This window comes from Microtus pennsylvanicus, chromosome 10 (genome assembly GCF_037038515.1).
Source record: "Microtus pennsylvanicus isolate mMicPen1 chromosome 10, mMicPen1.hap1, whole genome shotgun sequence".
NCBI classification, from domain to species: domain Eukaryota; kingdom Metazoa; phylum Chordata; class Mammalia; order Rodentia; family Cricetidae; genus Microtus; species Microtus pennsylvanicus.
In genome coordinates, this window is record NC_134588.1 from 91,735,239 (window position 1) to 91,759,049 (window position 23,811).

Sequence of the window (23,811 nt, forward strand, 5' to 3'; positions counted from 1 at the left end):
CCTGGCAGTGGTGGCACACGCCTTTAATTCCAACACTCGGGAGGCAGAGGCAGGGGGATCTCTGCGAGTTCAAGGCCAGCCTGGTCTACAAGAGCTAGTTCCAGGACAGGCTCCAAAAGCTACAGAGAAAACCTGTCTTGAAAAACCAAAAACAAAACAAATCCTATATTAAATAGTACTACTTTTACCAAAATGAAATATTTTCACAATTTTGTCTTGGCTTTTAGTTTATTTTGTTTTTTTTTATTTGTTTTGACTTGCTTTATTTTTGCTTAACAATATCCCTGTAGTAACTTTCTTAAATCAGAATATATAATCTTACTAACAGTCATCTTCACTCTTACTTTTTTTTCAATTTTATTTGCTAATTGTAGGCTAATCCACAAGAGCCTGCTTAAAGGAGTAACTAAGATTTATTAAGATACACTCACAGATACACAACAACATGGTCCTTCATTCTGCCTGGGGGTGATTGGCACCAGCAGTCCAATCTCCGTCCACCCTGCCAGAGAGAGCACAACTGCCCGTCTCTTTCTTTAAAGGGGTCACTGCCTCTATTGGGTCAGACAGCCCAAGGTCATGGGTGGAGCGAATACCCACTGCAACTAATAGTTTAGAGTCAAGCAATGGTTTAAAATACATATAGAAATTAGATAAAGGATTTTATTTTGTGTTCCTTACTTCCATACCTTCCCATTCACACACATAAAACACATTATCTATTGATTCCGTACTATTTGTTGAGATACTTTCCCTGCCTCATCTTTCTAGAGTGAATAAATGTCAATTTTGAATAAATACAAATTCAATAACTTTATCATTATGGCCATATTAAAAATTCATTAGTTACTGATGCAATACATGATGTGATTACATTTCCTTTCTAACACAACCTTCTTTTTTTTTTTTAGAGTTGATAGTTGCCTTATTTTTCTTTGCATGGTTTTCATTAGACTGCCATCTTCCTGTATCTTTCTCAACTATATAAAATGTTTCACAAGGTACTCTCCACCTAGTTAAGTCTATTAACTAAGTTGTAAGTTCATACTCTTCTAGATACACCCTGCTGGAGCATATGGCCTTCTATTCCATCTAGAGGTTACTTTCCATGCCTGAAGCAAACAATTGTCACAACCCTCTTGGGGTCAAACAACCTTTTCACAGGGGTCACTGAAGACCATCAGAAAACATAGATATTTACATTATAATTCCTACCAGTAGCAAACTTACAGTTATGAAGTAATAACAAAAATAGCTTTATGGTTCAAGAGTGTGGTCACCACAACATGAAGAACTGTATTAAAGGGTCAAAACATTAGGAAGGTTGAGAACCACTGCCTTAGACAAGCCATTCAAACTTTTTAACTCTGATACGAACTAACTTTTGGTTTCTTCTACATATACATGAAATGCTTAAACCATTACAAAACAAAGTATTATTCTGTTGGTCTTTAAAAACAAATTCTCATCAATGCTTTTTGTTTTGTTTTTGTTTTTTGTCTTTCAAGACAGGGTTTCTCTATGAAACAGTCCTAGCTGTTCTGGAACTTGCTTTTTAGACCAGGCTGACCTCAAACACACAGAGATCCACCTGCCTTTGCCTCTCAAGTGCTGGGATTAAGGGCATGAGCCACCAATGCTCGGCCAATGTTTTATTTTTTAATTTAAAAAAACTTAATGTTTTTAGTGGGGAGGGCCTTGGTCCTGCCTCAAAGCAATGTGCTAGGTTTTGTTGACTCCCATGGGAAGCCTTACCCTCTCTAAGGAGTGAATGGGGTGGGGAAGGAAGGTGGAAGGAGCAGAAGGAGGGGTGGGAGAGCAAAATGGATTTGGCATGTAAAATGAAAAAAAGGTAGCTTTTTAAAACAAAAAAAAATATTGTTTTAAATTGAAATATAATTATATCACTTAGTCCTTCCTTTTCTCCTCCAGGTCCTCCTAACTAACTTCCTTCAATCCCCTCCCATGGCCCTCAATTCTTTTTTCTTTTCTTTTTGTTTGTTTGCTTGCTTGTTTGCTTTTTGAGACAGGGTTTCTCTGGGTACCCTTGACTCTCCTGGAACTCTCTTTGTAGACCAGGCTGGCCTCAAACTCACGTAAATAAATCTACCTCTGCCTCCTGAGTGCTGGTGTCCTAAAGCATAGAGGAAGACTCGCGGGACGAATATCAAGTATACTTCTTTACTTTTACTTTTTACATTTCTGTGTGCTTGGGTACTTAGCAGGCATGTGGGGCATCAGAGGATGTCTTAGTGAAGAGGTTTTTTTTGCTGTGATGAAACATGATCAAAAAGCAAGTTGGAAAAGAAAGGGTTTATTTGGCTCACACTTCCACATCATTGTTCATCATCAAAGGAAGGCAGGACAGAAACTCAAACACGGCAGGAACCTAGAGGCAAGAGCTAATGCAGAGGCCGTGGACTTACTGCTTACTAGCTTGCTCCTCGTGGCTTGCTCAGTCTGCTTTGTTATAGAACCCAGGATCACCAGCCCAGGGGTGGCACCACCCAGCAATGGGCCAGACCCTCCTCCATCAATCTCTAGTTAAGCAAATGCCTCACAGGAATCACTAGTTACACAAATGCCCACATGCCTGCCCTATCTTATGGAGGCATTTTCTTAACTGAGGTTTCCTTCCCGTTTGATGACTTCAGCCTGTGTCAAGTTGACATAAAACTATCCTGCATAGAGGAAAGCTTCAGGGAGATCTCTCCTTCCACCATGTGGATCCTAGGAATTGAACTCTGGTCACTGGGTTTGGCTGCAAGTGCTTTAAGCTGTTAACCTTTTCATCCCGCCCTTAAAATGTTTTCATTTATCAAGTGATTAAAAATAAATAAATAAATAAATAAGATATCCAGTGACCCTCACGGGGTGAGAGAAAAAAATCTGTAAAGTTGGGGAAGGTAGGAAATACATTCCAAAACAAGGTCACCAGGAAATTGCAGGCAAATGGATGGAACTAGAAAAAAAATCATCTTGAGTGACCTAACTCAGACCGAGAAAGACAAACATGGTATGTTCTCACTCATAAGTGGATATTAGTTGTAAAATAAGAGATAACTATGCTACACTCCACAGACCCAGAGAGACTAAGTAACAAGGAGGGTTCATGGGAGAACTCCCTCATCTCCCTGGAAAGGAGAAATAGAAGAGATTTTGTGAGTGAACTGAGGGAGGGTTGGGATGGAAACACAAGTGATCAGATTGTGGGGTAGGAAGGAGAAGAGGGAGAGTACAGAAAGAGACTACTAGAAAATGGGGTGCGTTTCCGGGGACAGATAAAAACCTGGTGCAAGGGAATCTGCCAGGAATCTACCAAATGACCCCAACTAAGACTCCTAACCATAGTGAAAAACGTAGCCTGAACTGGCCATCTCCTGTGACCAGATTGGTGCCTAACCTAGTTGTCATCAGGGAGGCTTCATTCAGCAACTGATGGAAACAAACACATACCCGCAGCCAGACTTTAGGTGGAGTCTGGGAAATCCTGCAGAAGAGGAGGAGAAAGGATTGTAAAAGCCAGAGAGGTCAGCCGGGCGATGGTGGCGCACGCCTTTAATCCCAGCACTCGGGAGGCAGAGGCAGGCGGATCTCTGTGAGTTTGAGACCAGCCTGGTCTACCGAGCTAGCTCCAGGACAGGCTCCAAAGCCGCAGAGAAACCCTGTCTCAAAAAACAAAAAAAAACAAAAAAAAAAAAAGCCAGAGAGGTCAAGGGCTCCTCAAGAAAACTCACAGAATCAACTAACCTGGGCTCATAGGGGCTCACAGAAACTGAACCGACAACCAGGGAGCATGCATGGGACTGACCTAGGCTCTTTGCATATATGTCACAGTTGTGTAGCTTGGTCCTCTTGTGGGAGGTCACGGGGGGAGGGGGATTCCTACTCTTCAGTGGTATAGCCACAGGTACTTTCACAAATGCCGTGAAACACACACACACACTGAGCTATGCACCCATCACTTCTTAGTACATTACTTGCCACCTTCTGTCCCCACCATACTCACATCCTGCTCTCTCCCCCTTTCCTCCTTACTCATCATTGTTTTCTCTTCTCTCCTTACCCCTGGCTCTAAGGGGAGTAGGCAGATGGATTATACTATATAAATGTGAGTGATGGAAGAGGGTGAATATGTCTACTGTAGTTCAGGTTCCCAAACCCACAAATCCACTATCCATACTATCCATCTTCTTTTAAGGCAGTGGAGGACAAACACCACCTCGCTGAGAAGATTAATTTACTCTTAAATTACCCTTATCCACTCAGTATGCAAAAGTGAAGGTTCTTCTTTTCCTAGGAAAAGCGCTCTAGCCACTTGGGGGAATTAAACAATGCTGTCACTTCAGCTCCTCCAGCTTAAATTAATGAAATCAGTGTCTCTGGAGATCGACGCTGTCATTTGCATTTTCAAAAGCTTCCTAGATGATATGATGAGACGCCAGTGGGCTAAGAGCCATTAGAGCAGGGTGGTTTGATTAGGACTGTGTAAGGTAGAGGGAGTCTGGCAAGTATCATTGAAAGGGACAATGGACCAAAGCGAAGTGGGAGACATCTGTGCCTTGCTGTGTAGTTCTCTGGTTTCTTTAGGATGAGGGTTGAAGAGGCCTCAGAGTTGGCACAAAACACACCCAGACACCAAATTCTTAGCACAAAGGAGATTTGTTACCCAAAGGGAACAAGCAGGTTGGGGATGGGGAGCTGCCTCTGGATCAGACGAAGAGCAACAGGTGCTTTTGAAGGAGTGGATTTTAAGAAGAAACGAAGATGTCTATGCTAAGATCTAGTTGGTAAGTCCTGATTGGACGTGTTAGCCAGTGTAGTCAACCAATGACTTTTGTTTGGTGGACCTTAATGTTTTGATAGGTGGACCTTGGGATTTTAGTCAGCCATAAGGAAGTGGCCAAATAATGGACTTTGGGGGCTAGCTTTAGAAATATAATCTAACGGTTTAGCAAGAGAGAGGGACGGGGACGGACAAGGCCTACTGGCGCCATGTTTGCAAAGCTTGGGCTTGTTAGAGAGCCCTTCAGGGGTAGGGAATCCCTTGGATTGGCTATTGGTCCAGAGAGTGGAAAGCAAAATGGAAGGGTATGTGGAGTGTTAGTAATGGGTTTGTTGTCTGTGAACAAGAAATTGAAGATGGCCAGATAGAGACTAAGGGTGGCACCCAAGGGTGTAGGGAGAATGGAAGGAAGAAAGAGAGGATCACTGTAAGAAGCAAGTCTGGGGTTTGTCATCTTGATGTTTGGCCTCCCAGTGGTTCTGTTTTCGGGATTGGGGGAAATGGGACAATTCTCCTGGAGATTCCGAGTTGCTGCTTCTGTCACCCTGGAACCACGCTCCCACAGAATGGCATCACCTAAGAAGTACTGGTCCTCTGCTAACTGGGACCGTCTCTCGGTCTCACCCCTGGCCTTTCTGCCTACTTCACTCACATCATGTCTACCTGGTTCCTAAAAATATTTACATTTCCAGCACCTAATCCTAAGTCATGAATCTTTGCCTCACCTCAGCCTGAATAAAAGATCCACACTAGGTACTCTCAAAAGAGAGATGCCTTATTCTTTCGTACACTCCCCATTCCACTGCCAAGCCAACATCTAGGTAGTTTCAGGACTCTTACCTGAAGCTTTTGGTAAAAAAAAACTGTTTACCATTCTTTGAGATGACATATAAAAGCTGAGCTGGGGGAAATGGCCACAGATGACGCCAGAACAGAGTGAAGGTAGCCTGCTCGGGTGGGGGGGCACACAGGACAGTCATTTCATCTTAGGTTTCAAGGTGTTGACCCAGCATCTGCAAGTCTTCACCTCATGGTGTAGTAATATTTCATTTGTATGTTAATAAATAAAGCTTGCCTAAAGAGCAGAGTAAAACAGCCACACTGGTCAGCCTTACAGACCAGGCAGTGGTGACACACACCTTTAATTCCAGTAGCCATGCTGGTTTGCCGCAGAAACCAGGTGGTAGTGGTGCACACCTTTAATACCAACACCAGAGAAGAATATAAAATAAGAGGAGACAGCTCTCACACACAGTCTTTAATCTCTGCATGAGAGAGGAGTATATAAGCTCTCACACACAGTCTCATTCTGTGTGTGAATCCTGGAAGCAGGATCGCCATTTCAGATTGAGGTAGAAGTTAGAGCCAGTGACTGGCTGTTTTGCTTTTCTGACCTTCAGGCTAAACCCCAATATCTGTCTCTGGGTTTTTATTAATCATGCTACGTGATGGGACTTTTCTCCTGCTGACTGTGACACTCACAGAGTCCCCAGCATGTAGGCAAAACACTCATACAAATAATGTAAATAAATAACTCTTTTTTTAAAAACTAAGCCTACAAATAATATTATTTAACAAGCAGTTATCATGTAACTATTTATAGATTTAGTTCACATTTAACTGCCACTGTGGTTCTGCAAGAATTGAACTGACCTTGAATATCATGGACACAGCCCTAGGCATCAGGAATCTTAGGAATAACAGACAATACATAAATATGCAAACCAGGCATGGTGGCTTATGTCTGTGATCCCAGTACTTAGGATTCTAAGGCAGAAGGACCACCATGAATTTGAGGCCAACCTGGGTTACACAGTGAATTCCAGAACAAAACAAAATTCGTGTGTAATAGCTCTAAAAAGGTAAACAAAAATAAACAGATTGAGTCTGTAGACAGAAGTTTTTGTTCCACCTGGTCCTGCAGCCATTCAGTCCTAAAGAAACACACAGAGGCTTATATTAATTATAAACTGTTTGGCCTATTAGCTCAGGCTTATTATTACCTAGCTCTTATAACTTAAATTAACCTAATTCTTATCTATGTTTGGCCAATTGGCTTGGTACCTTTTCTTAGTAAGGCATTCTCATCTTGCTTCCTCTGTGTCTGGCTGGTGATTGGCTCTCTGCCTTTCCTCATCCCAGAATTTTCCTAATATGGTTGCCCTACCTATACTTCCTGCCTGTCTACTGACCAATCAGCATTTTATTAAACTAATACAAGTGACAAATTTTTACAGGGTACAAGAACATTGTCCCACAGAGTAAGTACAATAAATATTTCAGTGATGCTGATAACATCTTTGCACATGCCAAGGGTGTACAGCCTCAGGACCTTCATGCTTGCTGCTCTTGTTTTATTGCTAGCTTTATTTCTTTGTCCACATACTAAAAACTTCATCCTCATAAAAAGGCTATGATAAATCAACTTAAATGATTCCTTTCCTCCCCCACCCCATTCGTTCTTGGCCTTTGTTTTCTTCACAGCACTGACCACTACCAGGAAATACATTGTGTTAATTTTTTTTATCAAGAGTGTGAATTTTATTTATGTAGTTTACATGGTTTAGAGGATGAAGTTCAGGGCTTCAATCACGCTAGGAAATAACTGTACCACGGAGCTACACTCCCAGGCACACTGTTCATTTCTGCAGAGTTTCTTACCTGTTTCCCCCACGGTGATGCATAATCTTGATTGTCAACTTGGTGGAATCTAAAGCCACCATGGAAACAAATCTCTGGGCATATTGTGAGAGATGATCTCTATTGGGGTTATTGAGGAGAGGAGACTCATCCAAAATATGTGTGGCATCATTCTATGGGCTGGGTTTCCAGACTTAGGAAGAGGAGAAAGCCAACTGAGCACAAGCATTGTGCTGTTTCCTGACTACAGTGATGCGTCAGCCTCCTATTCCTGCTACCACCCCTTTCCACGATGGTGGAATGTCTCCCCTCAAACTGCAAGCCAGGATAAACTGATCTTTCCTTAAATTGCTTCTTGTCCAATTTTGTTACTGTAAAAAGATAAGTAAGTAAGTGATACATTCACTTTCCTCTAAATTCAAGAAAAATATCACTGCTACATTCCTAGAACACAGAATACATGAATTAACACAGATATCTCAATGTCTATAAACTAATAAAGGTACAATTAATGCTACAAAGAAGGTTTATGGGGATAGAGTGATTAGGGAATATTTCTCTGAGATGGTGACTTTTTTATTGTTTTTTTCTCTCTCTTTTTTAGTTTTTTTCTTTTTTTGACAGAATTTCTCTGTATAGCCTTGGCTGTCCTGGAACTCACTTTATAGAACAGGCTGGCCTCAAACTCAGAGATCCACCTGCCTCTGCTTCCAAGTGCTAGGATTAAAGGCATGCACCATCACTACCCAGCTGTTTCTATTTTTCATTTACAATGATAACTACAACTAAAAATTTTAATCTCATCTGGATTCATAGAGTGATTTTCAAGCTATAATGTTTAGAGAGCCACATATCTGAATCATAGATTATAGTGGGTTAATATTCAACACGTATCTAATATTCTATGTACCTGTCTTTATCTTTTTTGAATTTTATGAGACAGGGTTTTGCTATCTTCAAGCTAGCCTCAATTCAGCATCTTCCTATCTCAGCCTCCCAAGTACCACCAAGTCTAGGTTCATTGTGCTGCAGGAATTAATATAGAATAAACTGTATTGCCTAGATTTCCATGAAGCTAGATAAATGCCTCCCTGCCTTTCTTTGACTTTTTTTTTACTGATACCGATTTGACAGATGAAAGGGGTTAGTGAGAGTCAATGAGTGTTGGCATTTCAGAAATAGAATTTGTATTTCTCAAATGGAATCCACAAGGCAGGGGAAACTGCTTAGTCAGAAAAGTACTTACTGCACAAATATAAAGACTTGAGTTTAAATCCCCAGAACCCAACACAAAGTCAGGAGTGGGAGTGCACATCAGCTACCCCGGCATCCTACAGAGAGATGATAGGGAAAGGCGGAAGAATCCCCTGAAGTTTGTGGGCCAGATAGTCTGATGTATACAACACCAAATGAAAGAGGGTATCAGGTTTCCCAGAACTGCAGCTATAGGTGGTTGTGAGTTGCCTGATATGGGGACCAAACTTGAATCTTCTGGAAGAGCAGCAAGCACTCTTAATCGCTGGGCCATCTCTCCACCCTGTCTAAATGTCTAAAACAAGGTGGAAAGCAAGGATCAACACCTTAGAATGTCTTCTATCCTCCACACATTCAGTATGTCAAGTGTGTACTCAAACTCATACATACAAACACACACACACACACACACATAGAAAAAAATGAATCCATAAGAATTAGTGACTGATATTACCGAAAACAAAATAAGAATTAGTGACTGAGTTTATATGGGAGATGAGGAAGAGGAGTAGACTGGTAAGTCAAACATCTTTGTGGTTGACTGAAATTTTAAAATGAAGCAAAGGAAACTAGAAAAGATAACTCAGACCCAATTTAAGTTGCCAGGAGGACATCTGAATGCTTCTCATCAAGCACTCTGAAAAACAGTACAGGTACAGAGGAGTTCAGTTGAGGCTAGAGATAAAGATTTGGGGGCTGGAGAGATGGCTCAGTGGTTAAGAGCATTGCCTGCTCTTCCAAAGGTCCTGAGTTCAATTCCCAGCATCCACATGGTGGCTCACAACCATTTGTAAAGAGGTCTGGTGCCCTCTTCTGGCCTGCAGACATGCACACAGACAGAATATTGTATACATAATAAATAATTAAATATAAAAAAAAGATTTGGGGGCTATATGCATTTGAGCAATAGCTAAAGTCATGAGATTCATAAAATCACCCAGGAAGTATGCACACAGTGAGAAGAGAGAACACTGGGTAAACCCTCTGAACAGAAAAGTTTACGAGATGACAAAAAACAAAACAAACAAACAAACAAAACCAACGGAGTTCACCCAAAAAGTAGAAGGACAAACAATTCCCAGGACTGAAGCGTTTCAAGAAAATATAAATAATTAAAGGTGAAGGTGCTATCCAGGGTTAGTCCCACACAGATACAATCTATAATCCCAGTACTCACTAAGGTAGGAGGATTGTAAATTCAAGGCCACCCTGGGCTACACAACGAAACCTTGTTTTTAACTTTTTTTTTCAATAAGAAATTAAAAGGAAGGAAGGGTCAAAGAAAGCAAAGAATAAAGGAAAAGAGAATGAAAAAAGAAAGAATAAGAGAAAAGGGGAAGTGAAGACTAATTCTGAAGAAGACCTCAGATAAAATTTTAGTAGGGAGGAAATCAGGCATGGCTCAAGGTAACCGCTTTTAGACTGACCCACCCTGCTCTTCCTGTTACAACCACTCCTCCCTAGCAATTGAAGTGTTTAGCTCCTGGCTGACTCTCTCTTCTTTACCATGCCTTTCTAATTGGTCCAATAACCCTGCCCTCCATTCTTTTAGCCTTTCAGAAAGTCACCTCCCTCTTCCACATTTCCATTCTGAGCAGCCCACTGTTTCTAATCAACACCATCCATTAATTTTCTCCAAAAGCCCTTTAACCTCCTTAGAAATCTACAGTTCTTTTTTATAATGCAATCTCTTTTTACTCTCCTCATGGCCCCTTGTGTTATCATTTCCCTCCTACACTCCATTCTTGCCTCAAGTACCTCAAGGCTTCTACACTTAAATCTCTTTCGTGAATTAATCAGTCTAAGCAGATCCCACCCCCTCCTGATCTCTCCACAACTTGTTTGTGGCACAGTGTTCCCCAGCTCAAAAAGTTGCAACTCCATCTTTCCGGGTGCTTAGACAAGAATCCTTGGCGTCCTCCTTCACACTCTCCCACCCAACCTGTGGTCCCGTGCTCTTAGTTCTCCCTTTGAAAACAGAACTGGAATCAGCTGCTTCCCTGCTGCTCCCTGGTCCAGAACACCATCGGCGAGTTGCTGTGCTACCTCCTGTCTTATTCTTTACAAATTGCCTCCAACGGAACATAACCCTCTCTGCTCCATTCCTCCAAGACTTTTCCTCTTCTCACAGAAGTTAGAGTCAGTCAAAAGGTCCCACACGACTTGAGCCCTCATGATTGCTTCTCTGTCCTCATTTGCTACTAATTTCCTCCCAAACTTTCCGCTCCATCGTCACTGACTTCCTTGTCCTTCTTTGTATATGATGAGTACACTCATACCTCCAAAGTCTGTGATAGTTTTCCAGGTGTACACATGATTTGTTTTTTTTTTCCCCTCACCTCTTTAAAGGAGCAGGTTGGAGAGTTAAACAGCTGGGGACCATTTTCATTTGCAGGAAAACGGGAGCCATGGTACTACTGAGACTGTGCAAGTAGTGTGCAGTAGGGAAAGATGCTCATATACAGAGCCTGTGGTAAGTGGCAGGGATCCCAACAGGATAGAAAGGGGAATTGACAGAAGTTAGGGGAACCAGAAAAACCTAACTTGACAACATGTGAAGAAGAGGGGAGTTCCAAGAAATAGGAAACGTGTCGGTAAACTCTTCAGAAAACTTAAGTCATCTATCTATGAGTTCAGTGAGGAGGAAGTCAGAAGGGAGCTTCTGCTCACATAGAAGCTAGAAAGCAAGGATCTGAAAAAACGCTGAGAAGAAATGGAAGTAGAAACTAAAACTGGAGATTGTTTTCTCAGAAGCTGAGCTCAGTAAAGCATGCATGCCTGTCTGAGGCAAGAGCAGATGTTAACAAGGAGGAGAATGCAAATACACGTGAAGAAGGGATTTGCTTGGGGGAATTTCTGTCTTTTGTGGCTTCAGGTTGGGCAGTGGTGGCTGGAGGTAGAAGGTGGTGGTGCACGCCTTTAATCCCAACAGAGGCAGGTGGATCTCTGTAAATTCAAGGCCAATCTGGTCTACAGAGCAAGTTCCAGGACAGGCTCCAAAGCTACACAGAGAAACACTGTCTCAAAAAACCAAAAAGAAAATAAGTGAAAATTTGAGGATCTTGAGAGATAGTTTTGTGGGCCCAAGTACAATTCTAGCACCTTGGGCAGCTCAAAATTGCCTGCAACTCCAGCTCTGGGGGATCCAATACTCTCTTCTGATCTCTGCAGGCACCCATATACTTGCTATACAGTCCCCCCTCCCGTCCCATTCCCTCCCTCTCCTCTCTCTCTCTCCCACACACACATACACACACAAAGATAGATAGATAGATAGATAGATAGATAGATAGATAGATAGATAGATAGATAGATAGATAGAAAGAAAGATAGATAGATAGATAGATAGATAGATAGATAGATAGATAGATAGATAGATAGATAGATAGATAGATAGATCTGTTCTAAACACACAAATTTGAAGGTGGATAAGGTAGCTCAGCAGGCAAACATGTTTGTCACCAAGCCTGAGCACCTATGTTTGATATCCAGGACCTCTCATAGTGGAAAGAAAGAACCAGCTTCTGCAAGTTGTCCTCTGACTTCCACATGCACGCCATGGCTTACATACATGCACACGCATACATACATGCATACATACATACATACATATAAATAAACATTTTAAAAATACATGTTGAGTAAGTATAAACTAAAAGTTGGAAGTGGAAGAAAAAGATATTCGGAAGAAGGAATAATTGATGTGATTAAGTCCTGCAAAGGAGTTTCAATAAATGTCCAGCTAATACTTAAGGTATGCCTGCTACCACTGGAAGCCAAATGTTAGGATACGAAGAGTAAAATCAACATAAAGTAGCTTTTAGCATAACGGAGATGAATGAGGTTAAGACCACAATTGTAGGTCCTACTCTTTAAACTCAAGGGAAACCAAGAGAGGGAGTCAAAGGTGGGATGTTGAGGAATTTCGTATATTCTGGTTTCAATTTTCTCAGCAGACTGCAGTCTATTGAGAGCAAAGGGGTTATAAGGAGCAGACTTACAGTAGAAAATTGAGGCTGAATATTCGCCATAGAGTTGGATATGGCTCATCAGATAAAGACACTTGCTTCCAAGCCCAATAACCCGAGTTCCATACCCAAGACCCACACAGTAGACGGAAAGAACTGGGTCCTGAAAGTTGTTCTCTGACCTCCACACATACTTTATGGGATATGAACATCACACACATACATGTACGCACAAATAAATAAATAAAATAAAATTTTAAATCATTTTAAAACATTTACAAACAAGAGGTGGAAACAATAAAACTAAGAACAATTCTACATGCCTAAATAATATTAAATTCTGCTCATCTGTAGAAGGCCCATTGTCTGCATGTTTGTGTCCTTTATCCAACAGTCAGCATTAAACTATGGAAAGATCTGTACAAGTAACAGCTACCTGACGGCTTGTAAGTGAAGAGAAGTGATAACATCCAAGTTGCTAGTGTGGGTTTTTCCATCTCTACCTCTTTTTCCCTTTGTCTACCTCTAACAAGGAGACAATAAAATTCAAAACAGTGCATCCCCAGCTCCCCTGCAGCAGGAAGAAGCCACACGACATGCTTCTGGCCAATAGGACAAACTGCAGGGTTGAAAATCACCATGATCTGTACAGCTTTGGATCTGACCTGACAGGGGTGATGAAGGAATGACGAAAGAACAGACACACACATAGAAAAGCTGGAATTGAGTGGGCCATGTCCTCTCTGATGGAGACACACCAACCACAACCTGGAAACTCAGCGTATTTATTGTGTATGACTGAACAAGCAGGTGGGTTTATTAGATACAGCTGATAAGGAGGGTCAGTCCACCTCCATAGACGGGTGAGCTGTCTCAGGCTGTAGTTCTCTTGGAGGAGGAAGCTGTGGTTGATACTTTCTGTAGATTCTCAATATACATACTCAGACCAGGGGAAGGCTTTGCCGTTTCCATGGTCTGAGACATTGGGATCCTTGACATGGAAGTGCCCATGTGAACAATATACAACCACTCAGAACTTCATCTACACATGTTCCCTTTCTTGTTTCTTCCATGTTCCTGATGCAGCTTGACTGACTTCTAATTTTGCAAAGCTCTACATAGTCTCTGGAGCTCAGCTGAAAAGAGAAAGAAACAAAGCACTGTGGTCTCAGGTCTGTGTTATTTGGCTCATCCTGCTCAAAACATAGAACAACTAAAAAACTGGCAAGGTCCTCCTCCTCCTGACCACCACATTCCACTCCCTGGCTCCCGTAAGCTTGTAACAATATTATAATGCACCAGACAGTGGTGGCACACGTCTTTAATCTCAGCACTCACGAGGCAGAGACAGGCAGATCTCAGTGAGTTCGGGACCAGCTTAGTCTACAGAGTGAGTTGCAGGACAGGCTCCAAAGCTACAGAGAAACCCTGTCTCAAAAAACAAACAAACAAACAACAATAACAACAAGCCAATATAATGTAAAACTACATTCAGTCCAATTTCAAAGGTCCTCATAGTCTATCACAGTCTCAACAATGTTTAACAGTTCAAAGTCTCTTTTGAGAATCATGAAATCTCTTAACTGGAATCCCCTATAAAATCAAAAACAGCTTACATACTTCAACATATAATGGCACAGATTACATTACCACTTTAAAACATAGGGAAGGGAGCAGAGGGGGGTGGGATACTGGAGGAAACACTTCAGAACTGCTTGTAAGACCTGGGCAACAAAGTCTGGTACAGTACTTCTGGATCTTGGTATCTTGGTGTTGCGGAGTATTTGATTGCACTGGGACCCCCAGAGATTGTGTTAATAAAGTTAACCTTGAATCAGGGCACAGATCCAGTGACAAGCTGACCAGAATTGGCCATAAAGAAGCCAGGAATATGAATAGAGAGATGCACAGAAGAAACAGGGAAGGTCTTAGAAGTTTGTGGTCTTTTTTGGTTTGGAGTGAGTGAAGAGATGCTTCTCTTGCTGGGTCTCCGGACAAAACAAGAAATTCAACTGGTTGCTTCTCAGCTTCTCTGATCTAGCAGTTTTTTGCCCCAAAATATGAATCCCAAGTCTTTATTAGTAAATAGAATGATAGAGACTTAGTTAAAACCTACATTTGGTGGCCGCAACTAAATTGTAGCTGGCAAGATTGGAAGTCACACCAGTTTAAGCAGCAGGGTGCTGACCACAGGGCTGTGGGCACAGACTGTAGTTAAAATATCAATAGATTCAACTTTGGCCCCTATGCCAACAGATAAACATCTTAGTTAGGGTTTCTATTGCTGTGAAGTGACACCATGACCACAGCAACTCTTAGAAAAACATACATACTTCTTTCTCTTGGTCTGGTTCCATTTACTGTTCACCCCTTTCCTTGACAGGTATTCCAAGGCTCTGGCATCTCCAATATCTTGGGGTCTCCAATTCAATCCAGGCTTCAACTTTCCAGCTTCACTCAATGGCATCTCTAGGCCTAGACACCCCTCTCACATGCCTAGCTTCAGTGGCTTTCTTTAGTCATGGAGTTAGATTCCATAACACCTTTCTATCCTTGACTCTAAAGCCAAAATCACATTACCAACGATGCTAGGTTCTACTATTTGCTGGGGCTGGAGTATTCAATGGTTACCTTCACTGCCTAAGACTGACTGTTCTGGAACTTGCTCTACTGACCAGGCTGGCCTCAAACTTAGAGGTACGCCAGCCTCTGCCTTCCTAGTGCTGAAATTAAAGGTGTGCATCACCACATACGGCCCTAGGCTTTTCTTTAATTCTTTTTCACAAATTGGAAACTGAACTGGGTGAGGTCTTGCCCTGATGTCACCACTCCCTTTATCCCATTTCTTAATCTGATTATCTCCTTGAACACAAGACTTATCTCCATTTCACTTCCTGGTGCTCCTTTTCTCCTCAAGTCGTACATTTTGCATTTTTTCCTTGCTCAGCTTGCTCCTATTCATTATAAATCTTCATTAGAGCTAACACTAAAATGACAAAAAATGACATGATAGAGTCTATGCTATACTGTTTGGAGATTTCCCCTGCTAATGGAATTAATCCAAAACTCTTCACTTTAACCTTGGGCAGACTTTTCAGATAAGGGCCAAAAGCAGTCACATTCTTCAACAAAATATCACAAAAGCAACCCCTGGGCAACACACTAAAATTCTTTTCCTCTGAAACCTCTTGAGCCAGGTCCCCATAGTTCATCAAATCACACTCAGCACCACTGTCTTCTATGTTCCTATTAGTATGGTCCACTAAGTAGTAGATAAAACATTCCATTGTTTTCCTAATCCACAGTCCCAAAGTCCATATTCCTTCAAACAAAAATATTCTCCGGCCTATGACAGCAATACCTCAGTCACTGGTCTATTGCTATGAAGAGACACCATGACCATGATAACTCTTATAAAAGAAAACATTTAATTTAATTCAGAGGTTTAGTCCATTATTATCATGGAAGGATTGGCGGCATTCAGGTAGACATGGTGCTGGAGAAGGAGCTGAGAATCCTACATCTTGATCTCCAGGCAATAGGAACTGAACTGAGACACTGGGCATAGCTGAGCATAGGAGATCTCAAAGCCTGACCCCACAGTGACACATTTCCTCCAACAAGACCACATCTCCTAATAATGTCACTCCCTATGAGCTTATGGGGGTCAGTTACATTCAAACTACCATACTTTGCAAATCTCAGTGACAAGGTTTTTATTCCCCTTTAAATGGTAATTCTCTCAATACCTTTAATTTGTTGTAAGCTTGCCATCCCCACGTAGTTTAATGGAGCCCACTGAAGCTTCAGGTGGTTAAAGAAATGTCCCCTAAAATAATTTGTATAAACAAGTGTGGAAGAATGTGACCAAGCCACTGGATGAAAACCTGTGGATCCAGTAAGTTCTCCCCTGACTTGACTTATCTACATGGATATAATTATCAGACACATCAGAAATATGGCTTCCAGGCTATTTCCCAAACCCCATGCTCTCCCCATTTGCATTAGCCTTATTATCTGACCCCCACATTTATTGGCAGAGGTATCTTCCTTGTAGTTTGTATAAGAGACCTCCTCCTCCTCTGAACCCCCTTGATCAGTTTCAAGAGTCACTGATGTGGAACTCTCCTCTGTATGTTGTGAATTGTTTTGTTAATGAATAGAGCTGCTTTGGTCCTATTGCAGTGCAGAATAGGGTAAGGTGGGAGTTCCAAGCAGATAGAGGAGGAAAGAGTAGGTGGAGTCAGAGAGAAGCCATGTATCCACCACAGGAGACAGATGCTGGACACCGGATGGAAACAGGCATGGTGGTGCATGCCTTTAAGCCAGCATTCAAGAGGCAGAGACGGGCAGATCTCTGAGTTCCAGGCCAGCCTGGTCTATAGGGCAATTTCCAGGACAGGTGGAGCTATACAACGAAACCTTATTTTGAAAAACAAACAACAACAACAAAAAAAAGAATTTAGTGTCTGAAGAGATGGCTCAGTGGTTAAGAGCATCATTGCCTGCTCTTCTAAAGGTTCTGAGTTCAATTCCCAGCAACCACATGGTGGCTCACAACCATCTGTAATGAGGTCTGGTGCCCTTGTATACATAATAAATAAATAAATAGTATTTTTTAAAGAATTTAAATAAAATAAAACAAAGAGCAATAATTTACAAAATTTATATCCGTTGATGAGCATGTAGTCATTGAAGTTAGAAAGTCAGTATAAATTCAGCCTTAATTACAGGAATTCTTTCACATGCTATAACATGGATGTTACATTGTTGAGTGAACTAACACAGGCACAAAAAGACAAATAGCTAGCTATGCTCATGCATGCCTGTGATTCCAACACTTCAGAGACTGAGGCAGGAGACTGAATGTGAAGTCAGCTGGACTACACAAGTTCCAGGTCAGTTGGGGCTACATAGTGGTACATTGCTTGTGTGTGTGTGTGTGTGTGTGTGTGTGTGTGTGTGTGTGTGTGTGTGTAGTATGATCGTGTTTAAGTTAGATGTCTATAGAACTCAAAAGTCCAGAAAGTAAAATTAGGCAGTGACCAAGGTTTGGGAAGAGGAAGCATGAAAAGAAAACACAGAGGGATAGAGCAGCCAATAAAACTTCAACGGGACTTTAAACATGAGAATGTCCCAGTAGCACAGACACTGAGAGCAACAATTAATAAATGGGACCTCCTGAAACTGAAAAGCTTCTGTAAAGCAAAGAACACGGTCGACAAGACAAAACGATAACCTATAGAGTGGGAAAAAATCTTCACCAACCCCATATCAGACAGAGGTCTGATCTCAAAAATATACAAAGAACTCAAGAAACTTGACATCAAAAGAACAAATAATCCAATAAAAGGGGGGGGGGGTGCATACCTAAACAGAGAACTCTCAACAGAGGAATCTAAAATGACTGAAAGACACTTAAGGAAATGCTCAACATCCTTAGTCATCAGAGAACTGCAAATCAAAACAACTCTAAGATTCCATCTTAACACCTGTAAAAATGGCCAAAATCAAAAGTGCTGATAACAGCTTATGTTGAAGAGGATGTGGGGTAAGGGGACCACTCCTCCATTGCTGGTGGAAGTGCAGACTTGTACAGCCTCTTTGGAAATCAGTATAGCGGCTTCTCAGAAAATTAAGAAATAATCTACCTCAAGACCCAGCAATGCCACTTTTGGGTATATACCCAAAGGATGCTCAATCATACCACAAGGACATGTGCTCAATGATGTTAATAGCAGCGTTATTCATAATATCCAGAACCTGGAAACAACCTAGATATCTGCCCCTCAATCAAAGAATGGATATAGAAAATGTGGTACATTTATGCAATGGAGTACTACTCAGCAGTAATGACATCTTGAAATTTGCAGGCAAATGGATGGATCTAGAAAAAATCACATTGAGTGAGGTAACCCAGACTCAGGAAAACAAATATCATATCTACTCAATCATAAGTGACTTTTAGACATAAAGCAAAAAAAAAAAAAAAAAAAACCAGCCTACAGTCCACAACCCCAGAGAACCTAGACAACAAAGAAGGAAGACCCTAGGAGATATTACATGGATCTACACAGAAAGGAGAAAAACACAAGATCTCCTGAGTAAACTGGGAGCATGGGGGTCCCTAGAGAGAGTAGAAGGGGAAAGGGGGCGGGGAATGAGGGGAGCGGAGAAAAATGTATAGCTCAATAAAAAGAAAACATGAGAACGGGAAAGCTTTCAAGGATTAACCCAAGGCATCTCCCTTGAGAATTGTGCCACAAAAACAGAGACTGAGAATTACGGACAGGAAGTAGACTCCTTGTGCTTTCGTTGTAAATAACTTGAGAATGAGATAAGAACAGAACATTAAACTGAAAAGCATAACTGGAGAGGCAGCACGGAGGTGTTTCGGTTAACATGAAATATAATCATAGAAACAAATCTGGAAAATGAGGAGAGTGGTTACAGGGGTGTTTTGGAACTCGAATATGAAAATGACTAGGTCTGTCTGCCTTTTTACAGTGCGCTTACGAAACAATGGGACTGATCCACGCGTTGGGTCTCAGAAACTCTTCAAGCTACTTCTTGTAGTAAACATCTTGATGAAAGCCTTCAATAGGCTACCATTTCACCATTCCCTGGTGAACCATGCTTGTCACTGTGGTTATTCATTACCACACTTTATCGGGTTTCTCTATAAGACCCTGCCCTATCAAGAGAATACTAATGACTTGTTTTACAGGAGCCCCTTGTAACCCCAGTACCTTCTAACCAGCCATTTCATTTTTGCTGTGTTTTAAGAACACAATTACCACTGATTCTCTACTAATGAAGGGCTAAGAGATGACCCAAGAACCTCTCCTACAGAGCTTTAGGATAAACACAGTGGTAATCCTTTTTGTAGCTAAGCTCTTCTTGACGTTTCTCAAAGTCTGAGGATGTCTATGTGATAATTTTTCAGGCATAGCTTTTGGGTCACACTTTCCATACACACACCATGCCATCCTTACAGTCCAGAAAGGAATCAGAATGGAAAAGTGGCCCAGACATACACACACACTTCCAAGTTAGCACAATTCTTCATTGATCTCATAATGACAGGACAAGTAAGGTGGCTCAGTATGTTAAGGAACCTTCCACCAAGTTGGATGGCCTGAGCTCAATCCCTAGATCCCACATGGTGGAGGAGAGAACCAACTCCTAATATCCAATGACAATAATGACCCAAATCTCTTTGCTGCATACTTGTCTATTTAAGTCATGTTAATATTCAAATATTTATTTCTTAAGTAGATAAGCCAAATGTTTTCATGTCTTTTGCCTTTTAAGTTCATTCTTTCATCTAACATCTAAATAAAATATACCTTTGCATGCTCCACCGGGGACCTATATTTCCACCAGGAATCTGCAATTCTAACGGGAACCTGCATTTGTGAAGCACTGGGGAGAGATGATGCTTATGTTCTCCTAGTGTCCTCTCCTAATTCCTGGGCCTAGAGGCTTTCCAATCCCTGTTGCCATCTCACCATCTGCAGGTATCCCCACCATACTGTTCCGTCTCATACACGGGCTATGCCTCTCCAAGGACCACCAATAAAACTCTGTGTGTCTCACTCACTCTCACTTGAAGATTGCAGGACGAGGGCAGGAATCTAAAGCACCACGTAGAAGAGGAAGCACATGGCTGGGAAGATTGCTCAGCTGGTAAAGTGCCTGCCGAACAAACATGAGGACATGAGCGCAGAGCTCCAGCATCCAAGCACGATATAGCACAGGTGCATCTGTAACCCTAGTGCTGGGGCTTGGGGGGAGGGGCGGGGGATAGACAGATGCCCAGAGCTTGTTGGATAGCCAGTCTAAACAGCTAATGAGTCCCAGACTCGGGGGGGAAAAAAACCCATCTTAAAAAAAAAAAAAGTGCGCCGGGCGATGGTGGTGCACGCCTTTAATCCCAGCACTCGGAAGGCAGAGGCAGGCGGATCTCTGTGAGTTCGAGACCAGCCTGGTCTACAGAGCTAGTTCCAGGACAGGCTCCAAAGCCACAGAGAAACCCTGTCTCGAAAAAACCAAAAAAAAAAAAGTGCTTGATAAAGGAAGACACCCCGCATTGATCTCTGGCCCCATACACACACACACACACACACACACACACACACACAGAGAGAGAGAGAGAGAGAGAGAGAGAGAGAGAGAGAGAGAGAGAGAGAGAGAGAGAGAGAAAACATTAAAATTAAAATTAAGTGCTTTAAGTCACTGTCCTCAAAGTTTTTGATCATTCCTGCATTCGCACACAGGGACATTCTTACTGGGTATCATTTTCCCCAAGCATCCTTCCTTGGAGCCTACTGCTATTCCTGAAGTTATTCATACCTACTTGGCTTATAATAAAATACTATATCCTGGTGGACATCTTTCCCCAGTAACTTAGTACAAATGTTCCCTCAGAAACTGGCAGACTGCAAAGCTGTTTGTTTGTGTGTTTGTCTGTTGCCAGCGCATTTACTTGTCTGCCTCACCCACCAGGGAAAACTGAAACACACTCCTTACTCTGCTATTCAGACCAAGGTCAACACTTCATTAAACAGCTGATCCCGCTTCAGGACAGGCTTTGGGGCCTATCCCTGCCCACTGAGGCTTTCCTAAGCTTGAGAACTTTCTACTTCTTACACAAAGTTTAGCAACCATGACCAGTTTCTAAATAATCTATTAACAAATCTTTGTCTTATCAATTTGTTTTTATCAATAATAATAAATATCAAACATAACATTCAGAATGAAGATGACTCACAAGAAGTCAAAATGACCTGCAAGGTCAGGAGGCCTGTGGTGTCTTTGGAAAAGGTGATGCTCCCTTGCAGGAGGGATTTGGGAGACTTTGTCTTGTTGAAGGAAAGCTTTGAAAGCAAAGCTAATGGAAACTCTCTTCTCTGTGAGGGGGAGGGTGGTTAATAAAAGTGAGAAAGCACCCCTTTCCCTCCTTTGTGAGTCATTTCCTTCTCAGGGCTTCCTGTTTGTCCTTGGTTGTTCCTCAAGCCTACCTTTCCGCCCTTGCCTCCCCTCCCCAGCACGATTTTCACAGGTCCACGGTTGAGTGAGTCGAAGGAGGCCTCCAAAGCCTTTGATGTTGAAAACGGTTATGAAGCCAGAAATGACTCCTGAATGTACAAACTTTCCAGTCAGGGTGAGCCTGTCTTGATGCAACAGGTAGCTACAAGTTCCAAACCCAGCCCTGCTCATGTGTGTGTGTTCCCCCTCCACTTCCCTCCCTCCATCTCTTCCCATTTCTTCATCATCATCTCTCCGCTCCCCTTTCTTACTTAAGTGTTGTTTTCATGGATTTAAAGACACTTAGACTAGGGATGCAATCTCAAGCATGGAAAGTAAAGCTTTTTTGTTTGTTTGTTTGTTTTCTTTTGAAACAGGGTCTCTCTCTCTCTCTCTCTCTCTCTCTCTCTCTCTCTCTCTCTCTCTCTCTCTCTGTCTCTCCCCACAATTGTGGCTGTTTTAGAACTCCCTCTGTAGACCAGACTGACCTTGAACTCAGAAATATGCCTGCCTCTCCCTCCCCAGTGCTGGGATTAAAGGTGTGCCACCTTGTCTGGCAGGCAATAAAACTTGGAGATGAAGATTTTGAAGCTTTTAACTGAACTCCAAGTTGGCTGGTCCTCAAGAAGCATAAGAAATAAAGTTGGGGTTTTGTTTTTTTGTTTTTGTTTTTTAAAGAGGAAAAAAACAGAGGTCTTTTGCAAGGGTAACCATAAAGATGAAACATCTTAGCCTGGTGTCTCTGATCTAAGTGGCGTCAGTAGAGCTGTTTCTGAGAATAATGACAGCTGGCCTGTGTGTGGCTACTTTTTCTCAAGCGGAAAAGTCATAAGCAAGAGGTCACACTTTGTTGTGGGATGGCTCTGAGAATAAATGCTGGCCTTCCTCACTAGCTGGCCTGCCTTGGGTAAGACACGTGGCCTAGCAGTTTTCATCAGCGCAGCTCCACTCTCAGGACCCTTAGTGGCCAGTACCATCCTAATTGCCAATGACTACGCTGGACCAGCTGCAGCTATTATTAACTCTGAATAAACTCAGTTTTACGTGTAAATAACCTATCACTGACATAATTGTAGATGCTCAATTAATTTTAGCGCTACTAATGATTCTTTTCCTCCCTATCCACCCCCAGACCTCATCATCAAGTCAGTTCTGTTGGGAAACTGGTTTTTGCTTTTAAGAATTATTCTAATGTTCCACAGTTTACGGAAAGGAAACCTTAAGACACTGAGGTGAATAGACTAAGAACACAATATTGAGTCAGAGGCTCCAGTATAAGACTGTGTATGCCATTTCAGAACGCGAGCCAATAATTCCAAGCAGAACTCTATAGGAATCAATTACAGTTGTCAAGAGAAAAAGAGCTCAAACTTTTAAATCAGGAGGGCCTGGGTTCAGGCTCTGTTCCCACCAATTACTATCTATGTGATCTCAAAGAAGCCGCTTACCCTCTATAAGTCTCATTCTCCCCATGCACAAAATGGCACCTAAATGATTAAGTGGGGTAGTCAGTCCATGTGCAAATAAAATTTTAAATGGGATTCTTTCTCCTTTAGTTTTAACTGGCGCTCCAAAAACCAAAATCTGAACTATAACTTTTCCCGTATTGCAAAGCATGGGCACTTGTTTAAAGGATACAACCAAGGCTGGTGTTGTGACACATCACCTACTTCATGAACTGAAGTCAAAAAGAGAAGCAGGGAAAGCGCTTCGGCAGCGTGTTCTGGAATATCGCGTTCTACTCCCCTTCCCTATAGGGAAAGGAAACTCCCATCGTGTCAAGTCAATCAACAGGCTTCAGTGGAAACATGGGTGGCTCATTCAGGGAGGCATACGCCCCCAGAGTACAGACAGTAGGAAAGAGGCTGTGCAGACGTGCTTGAGAGCACAGAGCAGAGGAAGAGAGAGGCCATGGGTAGGATGGTCGCACAGTGGTGTTTTTACAGATCAGCATAAGCGTTCCACGGTGGAATTAGTTGGAAAGCTCACCACTCCATGGAAGTCCATGAAGACTAGGGAAAGAGTTGCAGTTAAAAGGGAAATCAAGCCAGATAAGAGTTATAATATCATAATTAAAGCCCCCAGCAGGGAAGTCTTTGAAGAACCTAAAGTATATTCCATGGGAGAAACAGT